Source organism: Oreochromis niloticus, linkage group LG7 (assembly GCF_001858045.2).
Source record: "Oreochromis niloticus isolate F11D_XX linkage group LG7, O_niloticus_UMD_NMBU, whole genome shotgun sequence".
In the NCBI taxonomy this organism is placed as follows: Eukaryota; Metazoa; Chordata; class Actinopteri; order Cichliformes; family Cichlidae; genus Oreochromis; species Oreochromis niloticus.
This window is the reverse complement of record NC_031972.2, coordinates 27,878,965-27,896,301: the sequence shown is the minus strand read 5'-3', so window position 1 is coordinate 27,896,301 and position 17,337 is coordinate 27,878,965. Positions and strand designations below refer to the sequence as shown.

Sequence of the window (17,337 nt, the reverse complement as noted above, 5' to 3'; positions counted from 1 at the left end):
TCCTGCCTCTCTTTCCAGTAGTCCTCATAAATACTCTTGACTTCAAAGACTTGATTTGACATGGATTGGAGAATGCTCATTCTATTATGCTCATTTATTGTGAGTTCAAAGGGATTTAGGTTAATTAATGCAGTAAGTTACAATCCTGATTAGAAATAATGACCTGAGTGATCATAAGTCAGAGTCCTAAATAAAACAAAAAGATCATTTTGTTTTGTATAATCACATCATTTAGGAAAAATCAGCAAACAATTTGAGTAAGATAGATTGTTTCGCGCATCTATATGAGAAGTGAAAACAAGGAATTGCTGCTTAGGTCCTTCCCTAGACACACATAACCGACACGTACAATCTGAAAAAAAAACCCACAAAAAAACAAAACAAAAGATGGTTTTGTACCTGTCTTTTTATCATTGTGCCCATGTGTGCAGGAGTGTGCATACCTTCAAGTATGGTTGTGCACACAAACATGCAAAACTGTTTTAAAAGAAGGTTGTCAAGACAGACTCCAGTTCACCAGCTGTTTTTCTTTGGTATGTGTGAATCTGGAGTTGACACCTGGGCCTTGATCTTGTCACCTAACCACACACGTTAACCCCCTTAAATGGACTGGTTCTTTTATAGCCACTTCTACTCTTTCTGAGTACTCAAAGCGCTTTACACAACTCGCCTCATTCACCCATTCACATAAGCACTTCTTCTTTTCTATGCTCTTTCTATGTAAGTGCTTTCTATCTAACATTCACAAGCATTCATATCCCAATGGATGCATCAGCGACTTGGGGTTAGTATCTTGCCCAAGGATATTTGACATGCAGACTGGAGCAGACAGGGATCGAACCACCAACCTTTCGATTAGTAGGTGACCTGCTCTACCATCCCCCTCTCTTGTGTGTCTTGACTCCTGGTACCCCATATTGCCTAGATGTAAATGACACCTCTACTGACTATCACCCCTTCTCTCCATGTAATCTGTAATGTAATGGTCCTGGGTTAGTTTACCTTCCCAGACTCTCTGGGACCCCACCCTATACTTAAAAAACCTATTGTCACAGCATCTTTAAAAATCCTTTAAAAACAAAACAAAACAAAAAAATAAGCAACAAAAAATCATGCTATCTAATCTGATTTTGTAAAGTCAAGTCAAGTTTTAATCAGTGTGCATTATATTTGATTAAACTCCAAACTTGAAACGAATAGGTGCAATGCAGAAGCATTTGAATCTTTTTCTTCCTATAAACCTATATGGGAATTAATTAAAATATGCTCCCTTTCACACTAAAAATAATCTGTACAGTGTGTAGACAGCAGATCTGGTGAAAAAGTGCAGACCAGATGGTCAATAACAAGCGGAAAGAACTGGCCAGGGTAGACACAGCCAAAATCAATGGACTTCTACCTTAATGACCTAAAAGTCAGTAGTCTTTTTTTCTCTCCCTTTTCTACTTTATCTTTTTTTTTTGCTTCTGTTATAGACAGGTGGCTTTGTGCTACACACGAGCCAAAGACAGTACAGATCCATTTTATCATTTTTTTCTGCTTTAAATTTTCAAAAACCAAAGAAGCAGGGACAGAGTGGCGACAATCATAGCTCAGAACAAAGAAAATACACATATATGGATGTTAAAAGTTCAGTTACTCAAATTAACCTCCATTTGTATTCTTATTGTCTCTCTGTCCCTCTTTATGATAAACACACCATCACATGGTCTCGCGCTCACTCGCAGCCACAGACAGGTCAGCCTTCTTTGCCACAGACTGTGAAACCACAAAAATGCAGAAATGTCAGAGCTATAACAACAGTGTTGCCAAATGCGAGAAATTAAGAGGCTTTGTTGGTGCTTTGAAGGAATGTCAAAACACATGTTATGGATGAGTGTGTGCAGTGAGGGCACACACTTGTAAGAAAAGAAAGAACGAATGCAAGATAGAAATGCAAAAATTAAGCGAATACAAAGGAAAACCTTAGGAAAGGCAGGGAAACATTTCCTGCAAACTTAGCAATGCTAGTATGTATTTCTCATGCCATGTATTACAGAACAAATATTAAAACCTGCCATACTGATAGTACACCCAGCACACTCATCTGTTGGCACACAAGGTACTTCATGTGTCAAAACTTGCAAAAATAAAAAGCATATGCGCACACACACGCACACACAGTTGGTTATAGGCCCTATGTTTTAGCAATGAGCTGGTCTGAAGTCTGGCTATAATGACATCCAGGTATGTTTGCTCTTCATTTTACACGGCTCATCGCAGCTCCAAAACAGGGTATCAGGAAGAGTGGTGTGGTTATGTGTGTGTGTGGTTCAAATATGCTTTTCTGTACACACAGTGATCACTATCTCCTTGTGGATATATGAATGGCAGTGCATGCTTGGACACCGTGGACACTGTTGTTGATGATGTGTGCATTGACTCCATGGGATTTTTTTTTTTTTGAGTGAGTAAAAGCTAATGTAATTGGATGCACACACACAAGCATGCACACACATACATACATAGAGCCTTCTTGTTGACATTCCAGTAGCTTGGCCTCTTTGTCTGCTCCAAACTCTCTTCTCATTAAAAACAGACCTCCCCACTCTCTTTTCTCTTTCTTACTCACACACAAACAATGTATCCGTCACTCAACTTGCTCCTGCCCTACTGAAAACAAGAGTAAGACATAAGTGTGCACACTCACTCTTTCTTACATGAGGACATAACTGCTAATTGAATTTATTCATTAGTTTAGAACGATGTTCCAAAGTAACGTGTTACTGGAATTACACTGCATTTTTTAGTAACGGAGTAATGTAACATGTTCTTGTACTAAATTCATTAAGTACAATTATGAAATTATGATTATGTTGTTACTTACGTTACAAAAGATCTTCCACTATCTGCGTGCCAGGTGGATTGGAAGAAGAAAAGAAAAAAACATCAAACATGCTTTTTTTTCCTGCACACCTGCTTGAGAGAAACGGTGGAGTGGACTAGAGATTTTGAGGAGTGGAGATATGGAAATTACTTTTTTTGTAATTTTACAAAAAGCGTGTGATGGAAAATGGCATCCAGGATAGCAACAACTGCGTTATACTGCTAACACAACTCTTTGCAAGCCAGAATAATGTTAAACCTGAGTGTATGCTGACCTCAGCATGGCAGTCTACATTAGACTAACCTGCTGAAAGCTTTAAAATCGCTTTGCGCTGGTTTTCAACTTTTCTTCGTGTTGTTGTTTATACGTAAAAAACCAAAAGAAAAATCGTATATGTGTTCTCATTAGGATAGAGAGTTGTGTTGTTGTGTGGGCCTGTAGCCACTGTAGCCTGATGTCTATATCAACTGGTACTAATGTGACAATGCAGTCAGGTCATGTGAAGTAATGTAACAAGTAGTGTACTGAATTACTTTACGTAATTAAGTAAAGCACTGCATTACTTTTATGAAAGCAATGATATGAAACCTGACATATATTTTGCACAAGTTCCACCTCTGCTTTGCGTCAAGTAAAGGTATAGCTTGTTTAAACACTTGCCAAAGTGATGTCTGAAAACAATTTTATAAAATTAAAATATAATCTTTTTTTCTGGTTTAAATTTAACTTTAAAAGAAGGTCTGATGTTCCAGTGAAACAGAAGGGGCTGTACAAGTCTGGTCCAGGGGGTTTTAATATAATGACAACATTTTCTAAATCAGCAGCAGAAGACAAATCCTTCAAATTTCCTCTAAAAGAAGACACAATAGAGCCACATTCTGTACCACAGTGACTGCACAACTACGATTTCAGGAGATGTAAGTTTTTTTTTTGTTTGTTTTGGCCACACATAAAAACCCCTCTACTTTGGCAAAGCATCTCTAGAGTGGATTCATTTAAAATTGAAAACATCTGCCTCCAAGCTCAATGTGATATGTTCCAGTAAAAATTTATCCACTCTTTGATCAATTAGTAACTAACCAAGGTCTAAGTAAATAAATCTTTGGACCTTTGGAACAATTTGTTTTTCAAACTTTGTAAACTTTACCAAAAAGCATGGGCATGCCCATTCACCTGTTCAAAAGCATTTGCACACTGTATTGCAGTACTGAAGACATGAGAGTATGTGTGTTAATACCATAGTTGAAGACAGTAGTAGTCATGCTTCAGATCCTTGTTGAAGTAAAGTATATTGAAAATGTCCATTTGTTTGAGCACACATGTGCTTGCATGTTTTACCTTTGTATCCTAGGCACTAATGCGTCTGGCTAGAAATTAGATTAGGCTGTAGGTTATACGACTTCTCCTAAAAAATGACATAATCCATAATTCTTAAAATAGTTAAAATTCAAAAGTAACAATTTTGTAACCATAACATTTTTCTGCTCAGTATAAAGTTATGCAAGACTTGTAAATTTCCTTTTCACACTGGAATATCAATACAATCTTATTAACAAGTGTCAAATCATTGTTCAGCAGTACACTTCAGAACTGACATTTTTAAACCTTAACTTCTCACAACTAATGCTGCAGAGGCTAACAGCAAAAAATTAAACATGCTGAAGTCATGAAGCATAGCCGAAGAGAAATAAACGTTCAAATTTCTAAATAATAAGAGGCAGGTGTTACATGTGTCATAGAACATGACAGAAATTTGACAGAAAGGTTTGGTAATTTTAGCCACAGTGCCAAAAAGTGCTTGCTGTTTTGTTTTTATGAATTTAACAGGAAATGTCTGTAAAAACAATGAGTGCATGAGCTGCTCTATGTGAACACTAATTGCTTCAATTTGTGCACTACTCTGAAAAGACAAATGCTCTTACCGGTTGTGTGAGCTGTTTTGTTTCTATTGTGATTATTGGCAGTTAAATGGGGCAGTTAGCACTAAGGATACAAGTCAGATGAGCCTCACAAAGACAAGAAATTACACTTCTACATGTTCATAGGCGCTAAAGTAATTCAGTGCGAGAGTGTGTAAAAGTCAAAAATTAATCATGGGGCCTTTCTCCTGAAAGACTTCACATCCTTCTTAGAAAATAAGTACAATGTATAAGAAAGAAAGGAAAGATGCAGGAAGTGGCCAAAATCTAAGAATCTAAGAAGATGTGCTGTATGTTAGTAAGTGTGAGAGGGGAGAGAAGGGGAATGCATTTCATACTGTAGATATATTTGTAAAGGGAGCAAAAGGCAGCAGAAGTCATAATTCTATCAACTGTTGTGTAAATCAAAAGCCGTGCCACATATCAATCTAAATGCAATCTACAATTGATGACATTCATTAAGCACAATGAAAAAGTTGGTGGAATTATAGGGAAACGCTCCTCCCCTGTTTAATTTAGCCAAAAAAAAAAAATTGTTTCACCATATAAAATCAAGACTTTTTGTATTCTGAAATCTTTGGTATTTTAAATGTGTGTAGTTCTCTGACTATACTCATTAAAAGCAAACAACACTAATTCCTTTAAATTTAGCGGCCACTACCATCAAGATTGCTTGCTTGCAGACTTTTGGACAATTCCATCAAATTTAGATTTGCACATCTGTTATTGCAAAATAACAAAAAAACAAACAACAATCTTCAGTGGAGAAGTCCACACTGTTCAAGCAATGCTTCAGGCCAGATCGTTTCTTTCAGCTTTCACCAGTTTGTGCATTGTGAATTCATCCCCTGGGGTCGCTCCGTTAATGTGAAACTATTTTGTAACATTCTGAGGCATTTGAGGGAGAACCTTTGGTGTAAACGAACACAACAATGAGGCCAAAGCAACGCAATCTTCACTTGCTTCACCTGATTTTGGCTTCCTGCGACTTTGCCCTCTTTCCAAACTTAAATTTAAGTTGAAGTTTTGCCATTTTGACATAGAGAAGGAGATCCAGTGCAAAATACAAACGCTTAAATCAAAGTAGTCAGAACAAAGCCTCTAGGGAATGATTTAAAAATGGCAGAAGTGCTGCACTGAATATCTGATTTAAAATAGGTTATTTTTTGTTTCTTTTTTGATGAAAAATTCTGGCTTTTGGATTCAGGAATGCTGACATGCTGCAAAAAGAAATCCAAATCCAATAGACATTCTCATATGGATGTCCTGGGATATAGACTGATTGTAGCTTCCATTAAAAAGGAACTATAGACACAAACAGAACCAACTTATGTGTGTGTGTGTGTGTTGACATAAAGATGTTTCTATAGCGCAATATGTGGGAAAAGGTTAGAGAGCACAAGTTCAACCAAAAGCTCAATACTGCCATTACTAGATTACCTGAACTGTGTGTGTGTTTGTGTGTGTGTGTTTGAGCAGGGGGACTTCTGTGTGTGTAAATAGCTCTGGTCAATACAGTATGGTTACCCATGTGATGCTGCGGAAGAAATATAGCAGGCACAGACTATTCTAAGCTAAGTGAATGGTTATCTTCTTTTACACCGCCTGAGTGCCACTACCTCACCACTTACTTTAAAAACTGCATTTTTTTAGGAACACAGGTATGTTTGAAGGTGCCTACGTTTTGGGAGTATGCCTTCATGATCTCATTACTGCTTAAATTAACAATAATTTCGAAATATGACCTGCAGTGAATATTTTACCAACTCCTGGAATTTGACAGTTTTTGACACTTTGATACTTCATTTTACAGAGAGATATCCATAAATAGCTTATGTTTACTTCTAAATTTGAGAAGCCAGATAAATCCATGTAGCCCTGTAACATTATAATGCTCAAAAATGTGGCCCAAAAATATAATCAAGTGTTGAACTCAACCGTGGATTTGGAGAATTGTTGCACTGTTTTAAAGCTGCCACCTTTGTGGGTCCCCATTAATGTGTTTGCCAGTGGGCAGATATTATAGCGTCATGTCTCAGGTTATGTAATGCCTTATGATGCACAAGAATTGAGAAATGGATATGAGGGAATAGAAGGAAGATAGCTGTGTTGTGTTTCTGTGCCCCCAGTTATTTTCCTTTTTATGTATTATTTATTTGTATCACTTTATTTCATGACATCTGAATTTAAGTATTTTTAAACAGGCACACCCTGCTCTTAATCAGCATCACCCACACAGTTTGCTCTGGTGAAAAATTCATGGCACTTTATCCAAAGATGATATTATCCTATTACTGGTGTCTAAATGAAATCCAATGACTGGTCACTTAGGCTATGACAGGACATTACACTCCATAATGACCTGTTAGCCTTAGTAGATTATGCAGTACCATGTCCCAGAGCAGCAGCATGGTTGCATCTCTGACAGTGACAGAGCAGGCTGTGGTTCTGTGTTTTGCTTAAGGGTGTATGGCTATTGTACAGAGGTGGCCTGTTGTTTATTAATAATAGAATAAACTGTTTTGCAACACACTTGCATTGTTCAAGTCTACTGAAACATAATATGAAATCGTAAACCACTCTACAGATTCAATTTCACTTTTCCCTCCACGCAGAGCAGTTTGTTCCTCATGAGGATATTTGTTATTTAATATTTTGTTTCAACACATACCGTATTAGAACATTTTTTGTTGTCACAAAACAAAGACGGCGACTAAAATATGTCCTGCTTGAAATGACCTCCACAGTCTACAAATTTGCAGTCTTAAGCAAGGCTACTCTGCAATGCAAATACGCCTCATGGTGTGACTCAAAGGTTCCCAAGTGGTTTGTACCCAGTGAAAAAAGCCCAAACACTAATTAATTCTCACAAACAAAATGTTATGTAGTTAGTATGGTTTCCTGCGCATGAAAACGTTATCTTATGTGTGACCACACAATTTCTCCGCCACAAGCCTTTAAGCCTCTCTGGACTTTCGGTATCTCTGAGCTGTCGACGGTGTTTTGTCAGTATGATGGACAAGAAAGCTTTGGGAATTTGAATTTGAAAGGAATGGAGGGAGCCTATTGTCCCCAGACAATACAGTTTCAGGGTTTGGAGAGCGAATGGTTTTCCGTATGAATCCATTCCACCACAGGAAATCACACTACCGCCAAGAGAGATAGGACTGTCCTTGCACAATGTCATGGGCAATAAATATAAACACACATTCATGCACATGCAAACACACAAACACAGACACACACACACACACACAGTCTCTTGAGAATGCACATCCACACAAATATGCACACACTTACTCTGAGCTTCCCTTTCCACTACAAGGACAACCAATTCTTTCAGAAATATTGTGGTGTCTTTTTTTTTAGTTTTTTTTTTTTAGCTTTTGTAAACTTCAGTCATTGCTGTTTTCTTTCTTTCTTTTTTTGAGACACAGGTATTGGCTTAAAGCTCTGGTATACACCTTGACGTTCCCTTTAAAAAAAAGTTTTCTAAGGAAATACAAAGTGACAGAGACACAAGCTCAAAGTGACAGGACATGACAAGCCTTTTTTCATTCCGTGCAACAATAAAATAAAATCTTTTCCACATGGAAAACAACCTCAAAGCAATCAGAGATAGAATTCACTCCAGATAGAATTTTTAAAAACAGTTAAGTTTTTACTGACAAAACTGTGAAAGGTCACTATAACAAAGGGGTTTAAGAAAATGTTCTTCCATTAATATTAATTAATATCATTAATCAATTAATTTGCACACCTAATTAGTTTTGAAGCAGTGTGTTACCAGTTTTTCTTACAAAATTAATTTACTGTTTTTTTCATTTTTTTTGACAAATGCCATTTGGTCTGAAATCAAAATTAGATTTTTTATATAAACATTAAATGCAATGTATCAGTTCGGCTGATTTTTATTGTTTTGCCTTCTTTTGTAGTTTCTGCCTTGACTGATTGTTCAGTTTTCATTCCTCGTTCAGTTGCATCACTGCACTCAGAATTTTGTTTTTTCTTTTCTTGTTTCATTGTGTATTTGAGCTAAGGGGAACGGTTTAAGTTCAGAGCAATGACAATAAAGTTGAGCTGAATTAAATTAAACTGAAGTTCAGTGTTATAAATGGTAATCTTTTCCCTCTGTCACTCTGCCACTTTCTCCCCACAATGCATCACACTGAAGGTCTTTCTGTCCGCAATAGATCAAATTAAATGTGTATATTTAGAACTGTTGCACCATTGAGGGCCCAAGACCCCTTTTAAGGCTCTTGTGATTCAGTTCCAATGTCTTGGAACAAAGTTTTATTGCAAAGCAACATTAGCCAAAACTCAGCTCATACTAGCAGGAATTACATTAGGTTCCTGGCAACATTAACTTATTGAACAGTCTATCAGGAGGAACTGGGGGAACTAGTGGGGGCTCAGTGATTTTAATGGCACAGCAAAACACAACTTGAGATTTAATGGGTTAGAATCAACAAAGTGGCTTTTGAAACAGAAAATCTATCTTGCAAATGGTCACTCGATTCAATGTAAGGGACATTCTGTTCATCTACGAATGAAATGCTTCTTTTAATGACTAAAATAAATTGATTTGTTAAGTTGATTTCTTTGAAATTACAGCTAGCTCTTTTATTTTTAATCAATTCTGCTAGTGTCCTCTTTCAAATGCCACAATTCCAGAACCTTTTATTCTTACTTTGTCGGCAAAAGAAAAACTAGCTATTGTCCACCTTAATGTTTTTATGCTTTTATCTGTCTTTTTTTCCTTTTTACAATACATTGAATTGGAGTCATAAAGCAGAGTGCATAGTGCATTTTTTTCTATTTGTAAAATAAACACTCAAGATCATATGCAGCATTCTGCATTTAATGAGAAATGAGCTATTGCATTACATTTAAGATGAACTGTACTGTGGAAGCAGAAGAACACCATAAATTAAGTATAAATAAAAATAAATAAAATGTACAACTATGTATATTCATGAGGCCTTTTACAGCATGATATACAGTATGGAAAGCAAAAGTGCTTAGGTTTCTGTTTGTATGGCACATTAACTGGCACACTCTAGAAGCAGTGCACATCACAGTATGTCAGAACCACTACATCCTCTTAAGTAAAGTCAATAAATTGAAACTTAAAATTCCTAACCTCCCAAACACTCAATCCTGAGTCAACCTCTACTTTTACTTCTGCTTTCTTTTCTTGACCTAATCTTTTGATTGCACACAGACACAGGTGGTCATTTACTGCACAGCAGGGTAGTGGTAAATTATACAAGTCATTATAGTGACTACAGCCAAGACAGGGTCACATACACTGCAGTCTATACTGTCTGCACACATAATCACAAGCACTGCAGCGCATGCACTTATTCAGACACACTTTAGTGTATTTTGAATCCGTTATATACATTAATACGGACATATAGAGAAGCACCTGCACACCAGAAGGCTAATGTGTGTTAACACACACACACACACACACACACACACATATACATATATATATATGTATATATACATATATATATATATATATATATATATATACACACACACACACATTCTCACTCACAATTTGGATTCAGTTCAGTGAAGCAATAACTGAAAACTTCCGGATAGGATTACAAGCAGTTAGTCTCTTAGTAAGTAGAAACACACACATACACACTCACACACTATCATATCTGAAGCTTTGTGTGCGAATACCATAGATGCGCAATAGCAAAAATATACTGTTATAAGTATAAAATGCTGAATGCTGTCTGACCCTAAAGCAATCACATCAATCCATTCACTATTTATTTGTCATTAAACACTGGTTAACTGTGACCTGCTGTAAGCCTCATTAGACTGCACTTCCGCTAATGACTCACATTAGCCAACGCACACATCAGCATATTCATATTATTCCTTTAAAGAAACGGGTAAAGCCCGGCATGAGTGTATATGCTGGCTAGTGCAATATAATGCTGCTCAAGGGCAGCTTCACCTGCGCTTCCTCCTCCACTTTCATCTTGAGATTGTGTTTGAAACAGAGATATACAAGCAGAGATGAAGAGAGAAAAAAAGGCTGAAAAAAGTACCTCTGCAACTTCCACTTTCAGGAGTTGAATGTCAGAGATCAGGGAAGTTGTCTTTGTATGTTGAATGTTGTTAATGAAAGTAATTCTAAGAGAGGTGGAGAGGTAAAAGAAAAAAAGACATAAAGCAAGGTCATGAAAAGATGCAGTGAAGAAAACTTGTTGCTCATTTGAGTTCTGGTGCGGCTCTCACATATAGTGTTCATTTTCACTTCTAAAGGGCCATATCAGAAGGACTCAACTGAGATTTAGGGGTTCTACATTCTATCAGCTGTAATTTAAGAGGTTTCTGGGCAATATAGCAACATCTGTTAAGACTTCTAGTTTAATATTTTAACAATTTGTTAATATGTTACTACAAGTTTATGAGAATTTACAAAAAATATGGCAAAACAATGGTGGTTAGCCACATATTTTCTAAAATGGGTTTATTATTATGAAAATGCCTTATAGACTAAACCTCAAAGTTTTATGGAAAACCATCTATACAACATTTATTTTATGACTATTTGAACCATTAGGACCTTCAGCTGCACTGCTGCCAGTCAGTGTCAGTTTTCAGGAACTTCCCTACTGTGCTCCATTAAGGCTTACTGATCTAGTTTTCACATTCATTTATACTTTTTGGGTGGAAATCTGAAAGATTAAATTTTAATGTGCATGTTATTTAACTGCTTCAGAGTTTTGGGAAGCAGCCATCAGAGAGTGATGACTTTACTGGGATTCCCAGTCAAGCTTTGATCAAAGCCTTACTGGGAATGCCTGCTAAAAGATTAATGAGTTAAGAGTTAGATGGGACAATACACATAGACACACACTAAGTCAGATAGCACACAAACAAACACTTCGACTCAGATAGCAAGATTCTGAGATTCCATATCTTGGCATAAAACAGTGATTGGTTGGAAATGGGCCATTACCAGACAGATTGTATCAGGCAGTCGGGAATCCGAAATCTATAGTGGACAAATTATAGAATATTTAGTAGTGAACATTAATGGATTCTACAAATATTAGTTTTTCCTGTCTCACATTTTGTATTTTCTGGCTGAAGTGAACTTATGATATGACAAAGATTTAAATGGAAACTGATAATTTTGTTTCTCTTTATATTGTAGTTGTCTTCCAGTATCTATTTCAAGTTTCAGCCTGACAAGATATCTATATTTCCTTATTTCAGCTCCTAACACATATAAATCATTGAATAACTTGACGAGAACAAAGTAATTTGTTAGAGAAAGAAATGCTCTGTTTTCTTCAGGAGTTGGATGTGAATCTACACAGATCCTACCTCACCTAAAATTAAAAAAAACCCTCAAACTTTATTAAGGTAATTGCTGTGATTCTAAATTGGCCGTACTGTCCCTCTGTGTTGGTCCTGCAACAGGTTGGCGACCTGTCCAGAGTATACCCCGCCTCTTGTCCTGTGTTAGATGGCATAGGCTCCAGGGGCCTGCGATCCTTAATCGGATAAGCAGAAGATAATAAATGAAAGGGATAATTTAATATATGTTCAGGATTCCCTGCTACTTGAAAGGTCTAATCCAAGGTCAGAGGGAGATAATATCATATTATTTGAAATTTGAAAATTGCATGTCATATTTGATGTTCCAATTCATACAAAACCAATTTAATCAAAAATGGATAAATACTTTAGAAAGGAGTAGCCATCTGAAAATCAGTACCGAGCCCATTTGATCCATTCTCGCTAAAATGTATTTTAGTCATTTGTAGTTTCATTTAAGAACTTTTGGTCTCAAACATGACCTAGTAGCATGTTGGGAAAAACAGAGCATAACAACTTCATTACTTTAAGTTGTATTAACCCAACATTTTCAGTGAAACAAAAACATTTCACTACATTTATCTCAGGACTGTTTTGGCTATTGACCAGTTTATTTTCTTCTTTTTTATGTTACTTTTAGTTTTCAATGTATTCTTTTGGCAACATAATACATTTGTTTTTGTGTTTCAAAATCATGATCAAATCAGGCTACTTCACTTTGCCTGTCTGCCAGTCAGTCAGACTGTAATCCATCTGCCAATCCAGTCAGTCAATCAATTGGTTGAGCTCCATCTTGAATTTAATACAAGCAATGTGCCAAATAAGGAACACTGATTACTTTGAGTGCTACTCAGGATAATGAGTGCACTTGAGGTTTCTTCTGCACATACATGGCTTAAACATACAAGACAGCCAGGCAAGCAGACACACTACACCAGCATCACCTATAATTTACAGCAGCTGTCTATTTTCTCTGATAACACATTAGAAAGCAGCGAAATTCCATGAATAATTGCTCCAAATGAGTTGTCTCTGGTAATTCTAAAAGTGTGCTCAAGACTTTTAGAATTACCAACAAAAGCATTGCTGCTGTCATGACAGCTTTTCACTAGAATGGTTTTAAACCTCTCACATTTCTTTGGCTTAAAAAGCTATGACTTTTTTTTTTGTTTGTTTGTTTGTTTGACTTCAGTCAACTTGTCTTACAGCACATTTGTAGAGCTTTATGCAAATATACATGATCAGTTATAATAAAGCTAATTTGCATGTCAGATTTTAATAAGAAGTCGTTCTGCAGAAGATCCTACATTCCCAACCAAAAACTGCAGCATTTGCCATATAAGTGAGTTAAAAAAATACAAATATTTGGTAAAAAAAAAAAATCCTTTTAATCACCCATTTGGATCTTAATTTATGAAAATACATAGTGATACAGACAGACTGTACTGGATTAGTAGGAGATACAAGCATTAAAAAGCACCCAGGTATATGTATACTGTATTTCAGTCTGACATCTTGCTTTTGGAGTGCTGCAGCTATTAAAGCTAATTACGTATGTCTAGATGAGCATCTGCACATGAATTAAATTAGACTTGGCAGCCTTGCATGATAAATGGTGAAAAAATGCCAGGATTGATTTAATTTCAGCATTTATCATGATGTATTCAAAAGAGTGTGGATAAATAAGGCTGCAGTTTAGCAAAGTATACGCCCAGGCATGTTGGAAAGCCATGGCAGCGCGTGTCGAAAGCTCAAGAAATAGATACAGCTTTGACAGCTGTAATACCATGGAATTAGTGCAGGAGTTAACCTCTTACTTTCCTGCTCTCTTTTTCTCTCTCTCTTACTTTCACCCTGTCGTACCACTTTCTGTTTCACGAGTCTCTCTATCTTCCTCTCTCTCTTTTCAATCCACAGCAGTCAGATAGAAGGTAAGGTACAGAGACTCGGCAAAGGCCAGAGATGAAGCGCACAAAAACATTTAGTGACAGTGGTGTACCGGCAAATGATGTCACGGGTGATAAATCTGCTGTTGATCACTTGTCGGATGGATTACGGGGTTAGAGAGTGGAGAAAGCAATGATGTGAAAGCAAAAAAGTATCTAGAGCAAAGGGATGGAATAATGTAAAGTATTAGAGGGACTGAACAGGAGGAGAAGGATGGCAAAATTTAAAAAAACAAAAAAAAACCATAAGGCTGGTAAGTGTGGATGATGTGGACACTGAATTAGAGAAAGAGGATGAAGTATTGAGTTGGGGAGAGGGGAGGATGGAGGGGGGAAGAGAGAGACATAAAGACACTGAGGGAGGGGGAGAGATGGAGGGGATGATTATGAGTGGAAATGTTCGTCTCTCAATCAGGATATGGACTCCCATAAATAACTTGCCCTCTCAGTCAACAGCATGATGTCACCACATTCACTCTCACTCTCTCTCTCCTACAGTAGTCGCATACACAGAGATAAGGTGGAGGAGCAGATGTAGCTGCACTATTTCTGTCATAAAAAAAAAAATAGGAGGAAAATTCAGCTGAAATATATGCAATCTCAAAACGATCTCAATTACACCTCATTTTCCTCACTCCATGTTTAATTTTCTTCACTTGTTTTGTTCTACTCCTTCTGCTCTCCATTGAGTGTTCTTGTGCAGTTAATTTGTATTCTCATTGTGCTTGTTCTCAGTATTTACTGTTTGAGGCACCCCATTAATGTAATGGTATTGCTTTGACTAGGGACTCTCTGGTATATCTCAGGAATAAAACAAGACAGAGAGAAAGTCGCGGAGAACAGGATGAAGAGGGAATGAGAGAACACAACGAAAGACAAAAAAGAGAGCTAGAAAGAGGTTTTTGAACTCATACGTGATCAATCATATAGGCGGATTCATTTTTTTATATAATGTGAGTGACTGTACCACTACTGAAATATAATAATCTGGAAATACAATAATGATAATTTTATATCTCTTTTTCTCTTTGTAGAAATGTATTCTCTAATGCTTTGTCCCCTAACATATTTTTGGCTCCACCCGTTATCATTCCTGTCCCCCCTCTATCCATCTCCTTGTCCATTTTCACAAGCAATCAAATATAAAATCAAATATCACATTCAAGGAAGCTTAACTGACACAACCTTGGCAACTCACTCTCTTTCTCTGACCTTTCGGTCATTTATTCTGTTCATTGTATGTTTTGGTGTGGATGTAGCTCAGGAGGTAGAGCAGGTCATATACTAGTCGGAAGGTTGGCGTTTCCATCCCTGGCTGCTCCAGACTGCATGCTAAAGTGTCTCTAGGTAATTTACTGAACCCCGAGTTGCTGTCCTTTGGGTCCATTGGAGTGTGAATGTGTGTGAATGTTAGACAGAAAGCACTTAAGTGTAGAAAAAAGCGCTTGTATAAATGGGTGAATGAGGCATGTTGTATAAAATGTTTTGAGTGTTCAAGTAAAGTAGAAAAGTGCCACATAAGAACCTGGCCATTTACCATTCAATAGATGTTTTATTAGGAGAATACCATTTCTATTGTTTGAGTTTCCTTTCAAGTGTTGTTTTCTTTTTCAATAAATAGCTAAATGGCCAATTTATGTACTGTCCTCCATATCAGAGCAGCTGTGATTACTTGCGGTGAGGACTTGTTGCTGAAAAAATAATGCCTGGTCATTTACACCCCATGACCAGGCATTGTCTTTTGATTATTAAGTAAATAGCAGTAAATAGATTTATTGCACATTTTGTTAAAAGAATAGACTTTGTTCCAGTATAAATAGGAGGTAAAACTGATTTTACGCATTTCTTTTATTTCTCCCTTGTGCACTTTGTTCGGTGATTGAGAACACCAGCTGCTCTAAAATATCTCAAGATATTCTTTAGTCCCATCATAACCACTTATGCTGATTATTGCTGAATTCATAATCACAATGATCACAATGTTCTGCTCTTTTTTTAATATCTTTTAATGAATATTTGAATAAAATCGTGAAATACAGCCAACACATACTTGGCACAAAAGGATAATAACAGCTTCCCTAATTAATATTAGAGAGAGTTGATTAATCCCAAAGTGTTTTCTTTTTGTGGGTTAGATATAGTAGTCTTACAGCAGTCTTCCATTTAAGGCCATTTTCTCTCTTTACTTCTCAAGAGAGTTCTTGTTTGTTTCGTGCCTCCTCATCTGTCTCTTAGTCTCATCTTGCGCCATCCTCTATCCTGTCTTCCAGACAAGAGCGACTTCTGTAAATGTGAAGCTTGTAACTATTTGATTGACTCAGTCTGTAGATGCTTTCTACCACTGTTTCTTATTGTCTTTGTTCAGCATGCACTGCTGTCATTAATTAGGAAGTCTCAAATGGATTTCCTATACACTCCATGTCACACAAACATACTTACACACAAGTACACACAAACACAGTTTGAGCCTTCCTCTGCATGCGCATTTTGTACAAACTGAGTCAGACCAAACAAGTTCATTCCCTCTCCATCTCTTTATACTGACTACATATATGTGTGTGTGTGTGTGTGTGTGTGTGTGTGTGTGTGTGTGTGTGTGTGTGTGTGTGTGTGTGTGTGTGTGTGTAAGTCAGTGCACGTATGTGCTTCACTCTCACTGCCAAGAAAGGCATACCCCAGAGAATCCTGTCAGTCAAACTTTCTGGCAATTTGTCAGAGCAACAAGGCACTTTGCAATACAACCAGATGTGTTTGTGTGTGTGTGTGTGTGTGTTTGTGTGTTTGTGTGTGTGTGTGTGTGTGCGTGCGTGCGTGCGTGCGTGCGTGCATGTGTGTATGACATGTATTGAGATAGAATGTGGAGTGCAAATTTTGATACTACTCATCATCCTACCGCTTTTGTTACTTGGTTACGGATATGTGTTGTGATTCGTTTACACAGAGCATATAGGCATTTGTGTGTTACACAGTATAAGATTGCCGAGCTATGGAGCACAAAAAAAAGAAAATGCACAAGCACTAGAGTGCTAACATACACCCACAAATGTACAGAAGTTTTTTCTCTCACAGGCAGAACTATTTGTTACTAATTTCTTCCTCTGTTCATGTGGGCTATTCCTGTATGCCCTTTGTTTCCACATTTTCTGTAATTACTTTTCTTACTGCCTTTGTCTTACTTTTGTTCAACTTTTTTGAACAATGTCAGAAATTTAAGTGGAAAAGCATGATTTCTAAAATACAGCCA

At 37.0% G+C, this 17,337-nt stretch overlaps 1 protein-coding gene across 3 annotated transcripts in view; it reads right to left on the bottom strand.

Annotated features, from left to right (window-relative positions):
• cntfr (ciliary neurotrophic factor receptor) overlaps window positions 1–17,337 on the bottom strand; it is a 203,487-nt gene that overhangs the window by 104,369 nt on the left and 81,781 nt on the right. The gene's annotated exons all lie outside the window — the stretch shown is intronic.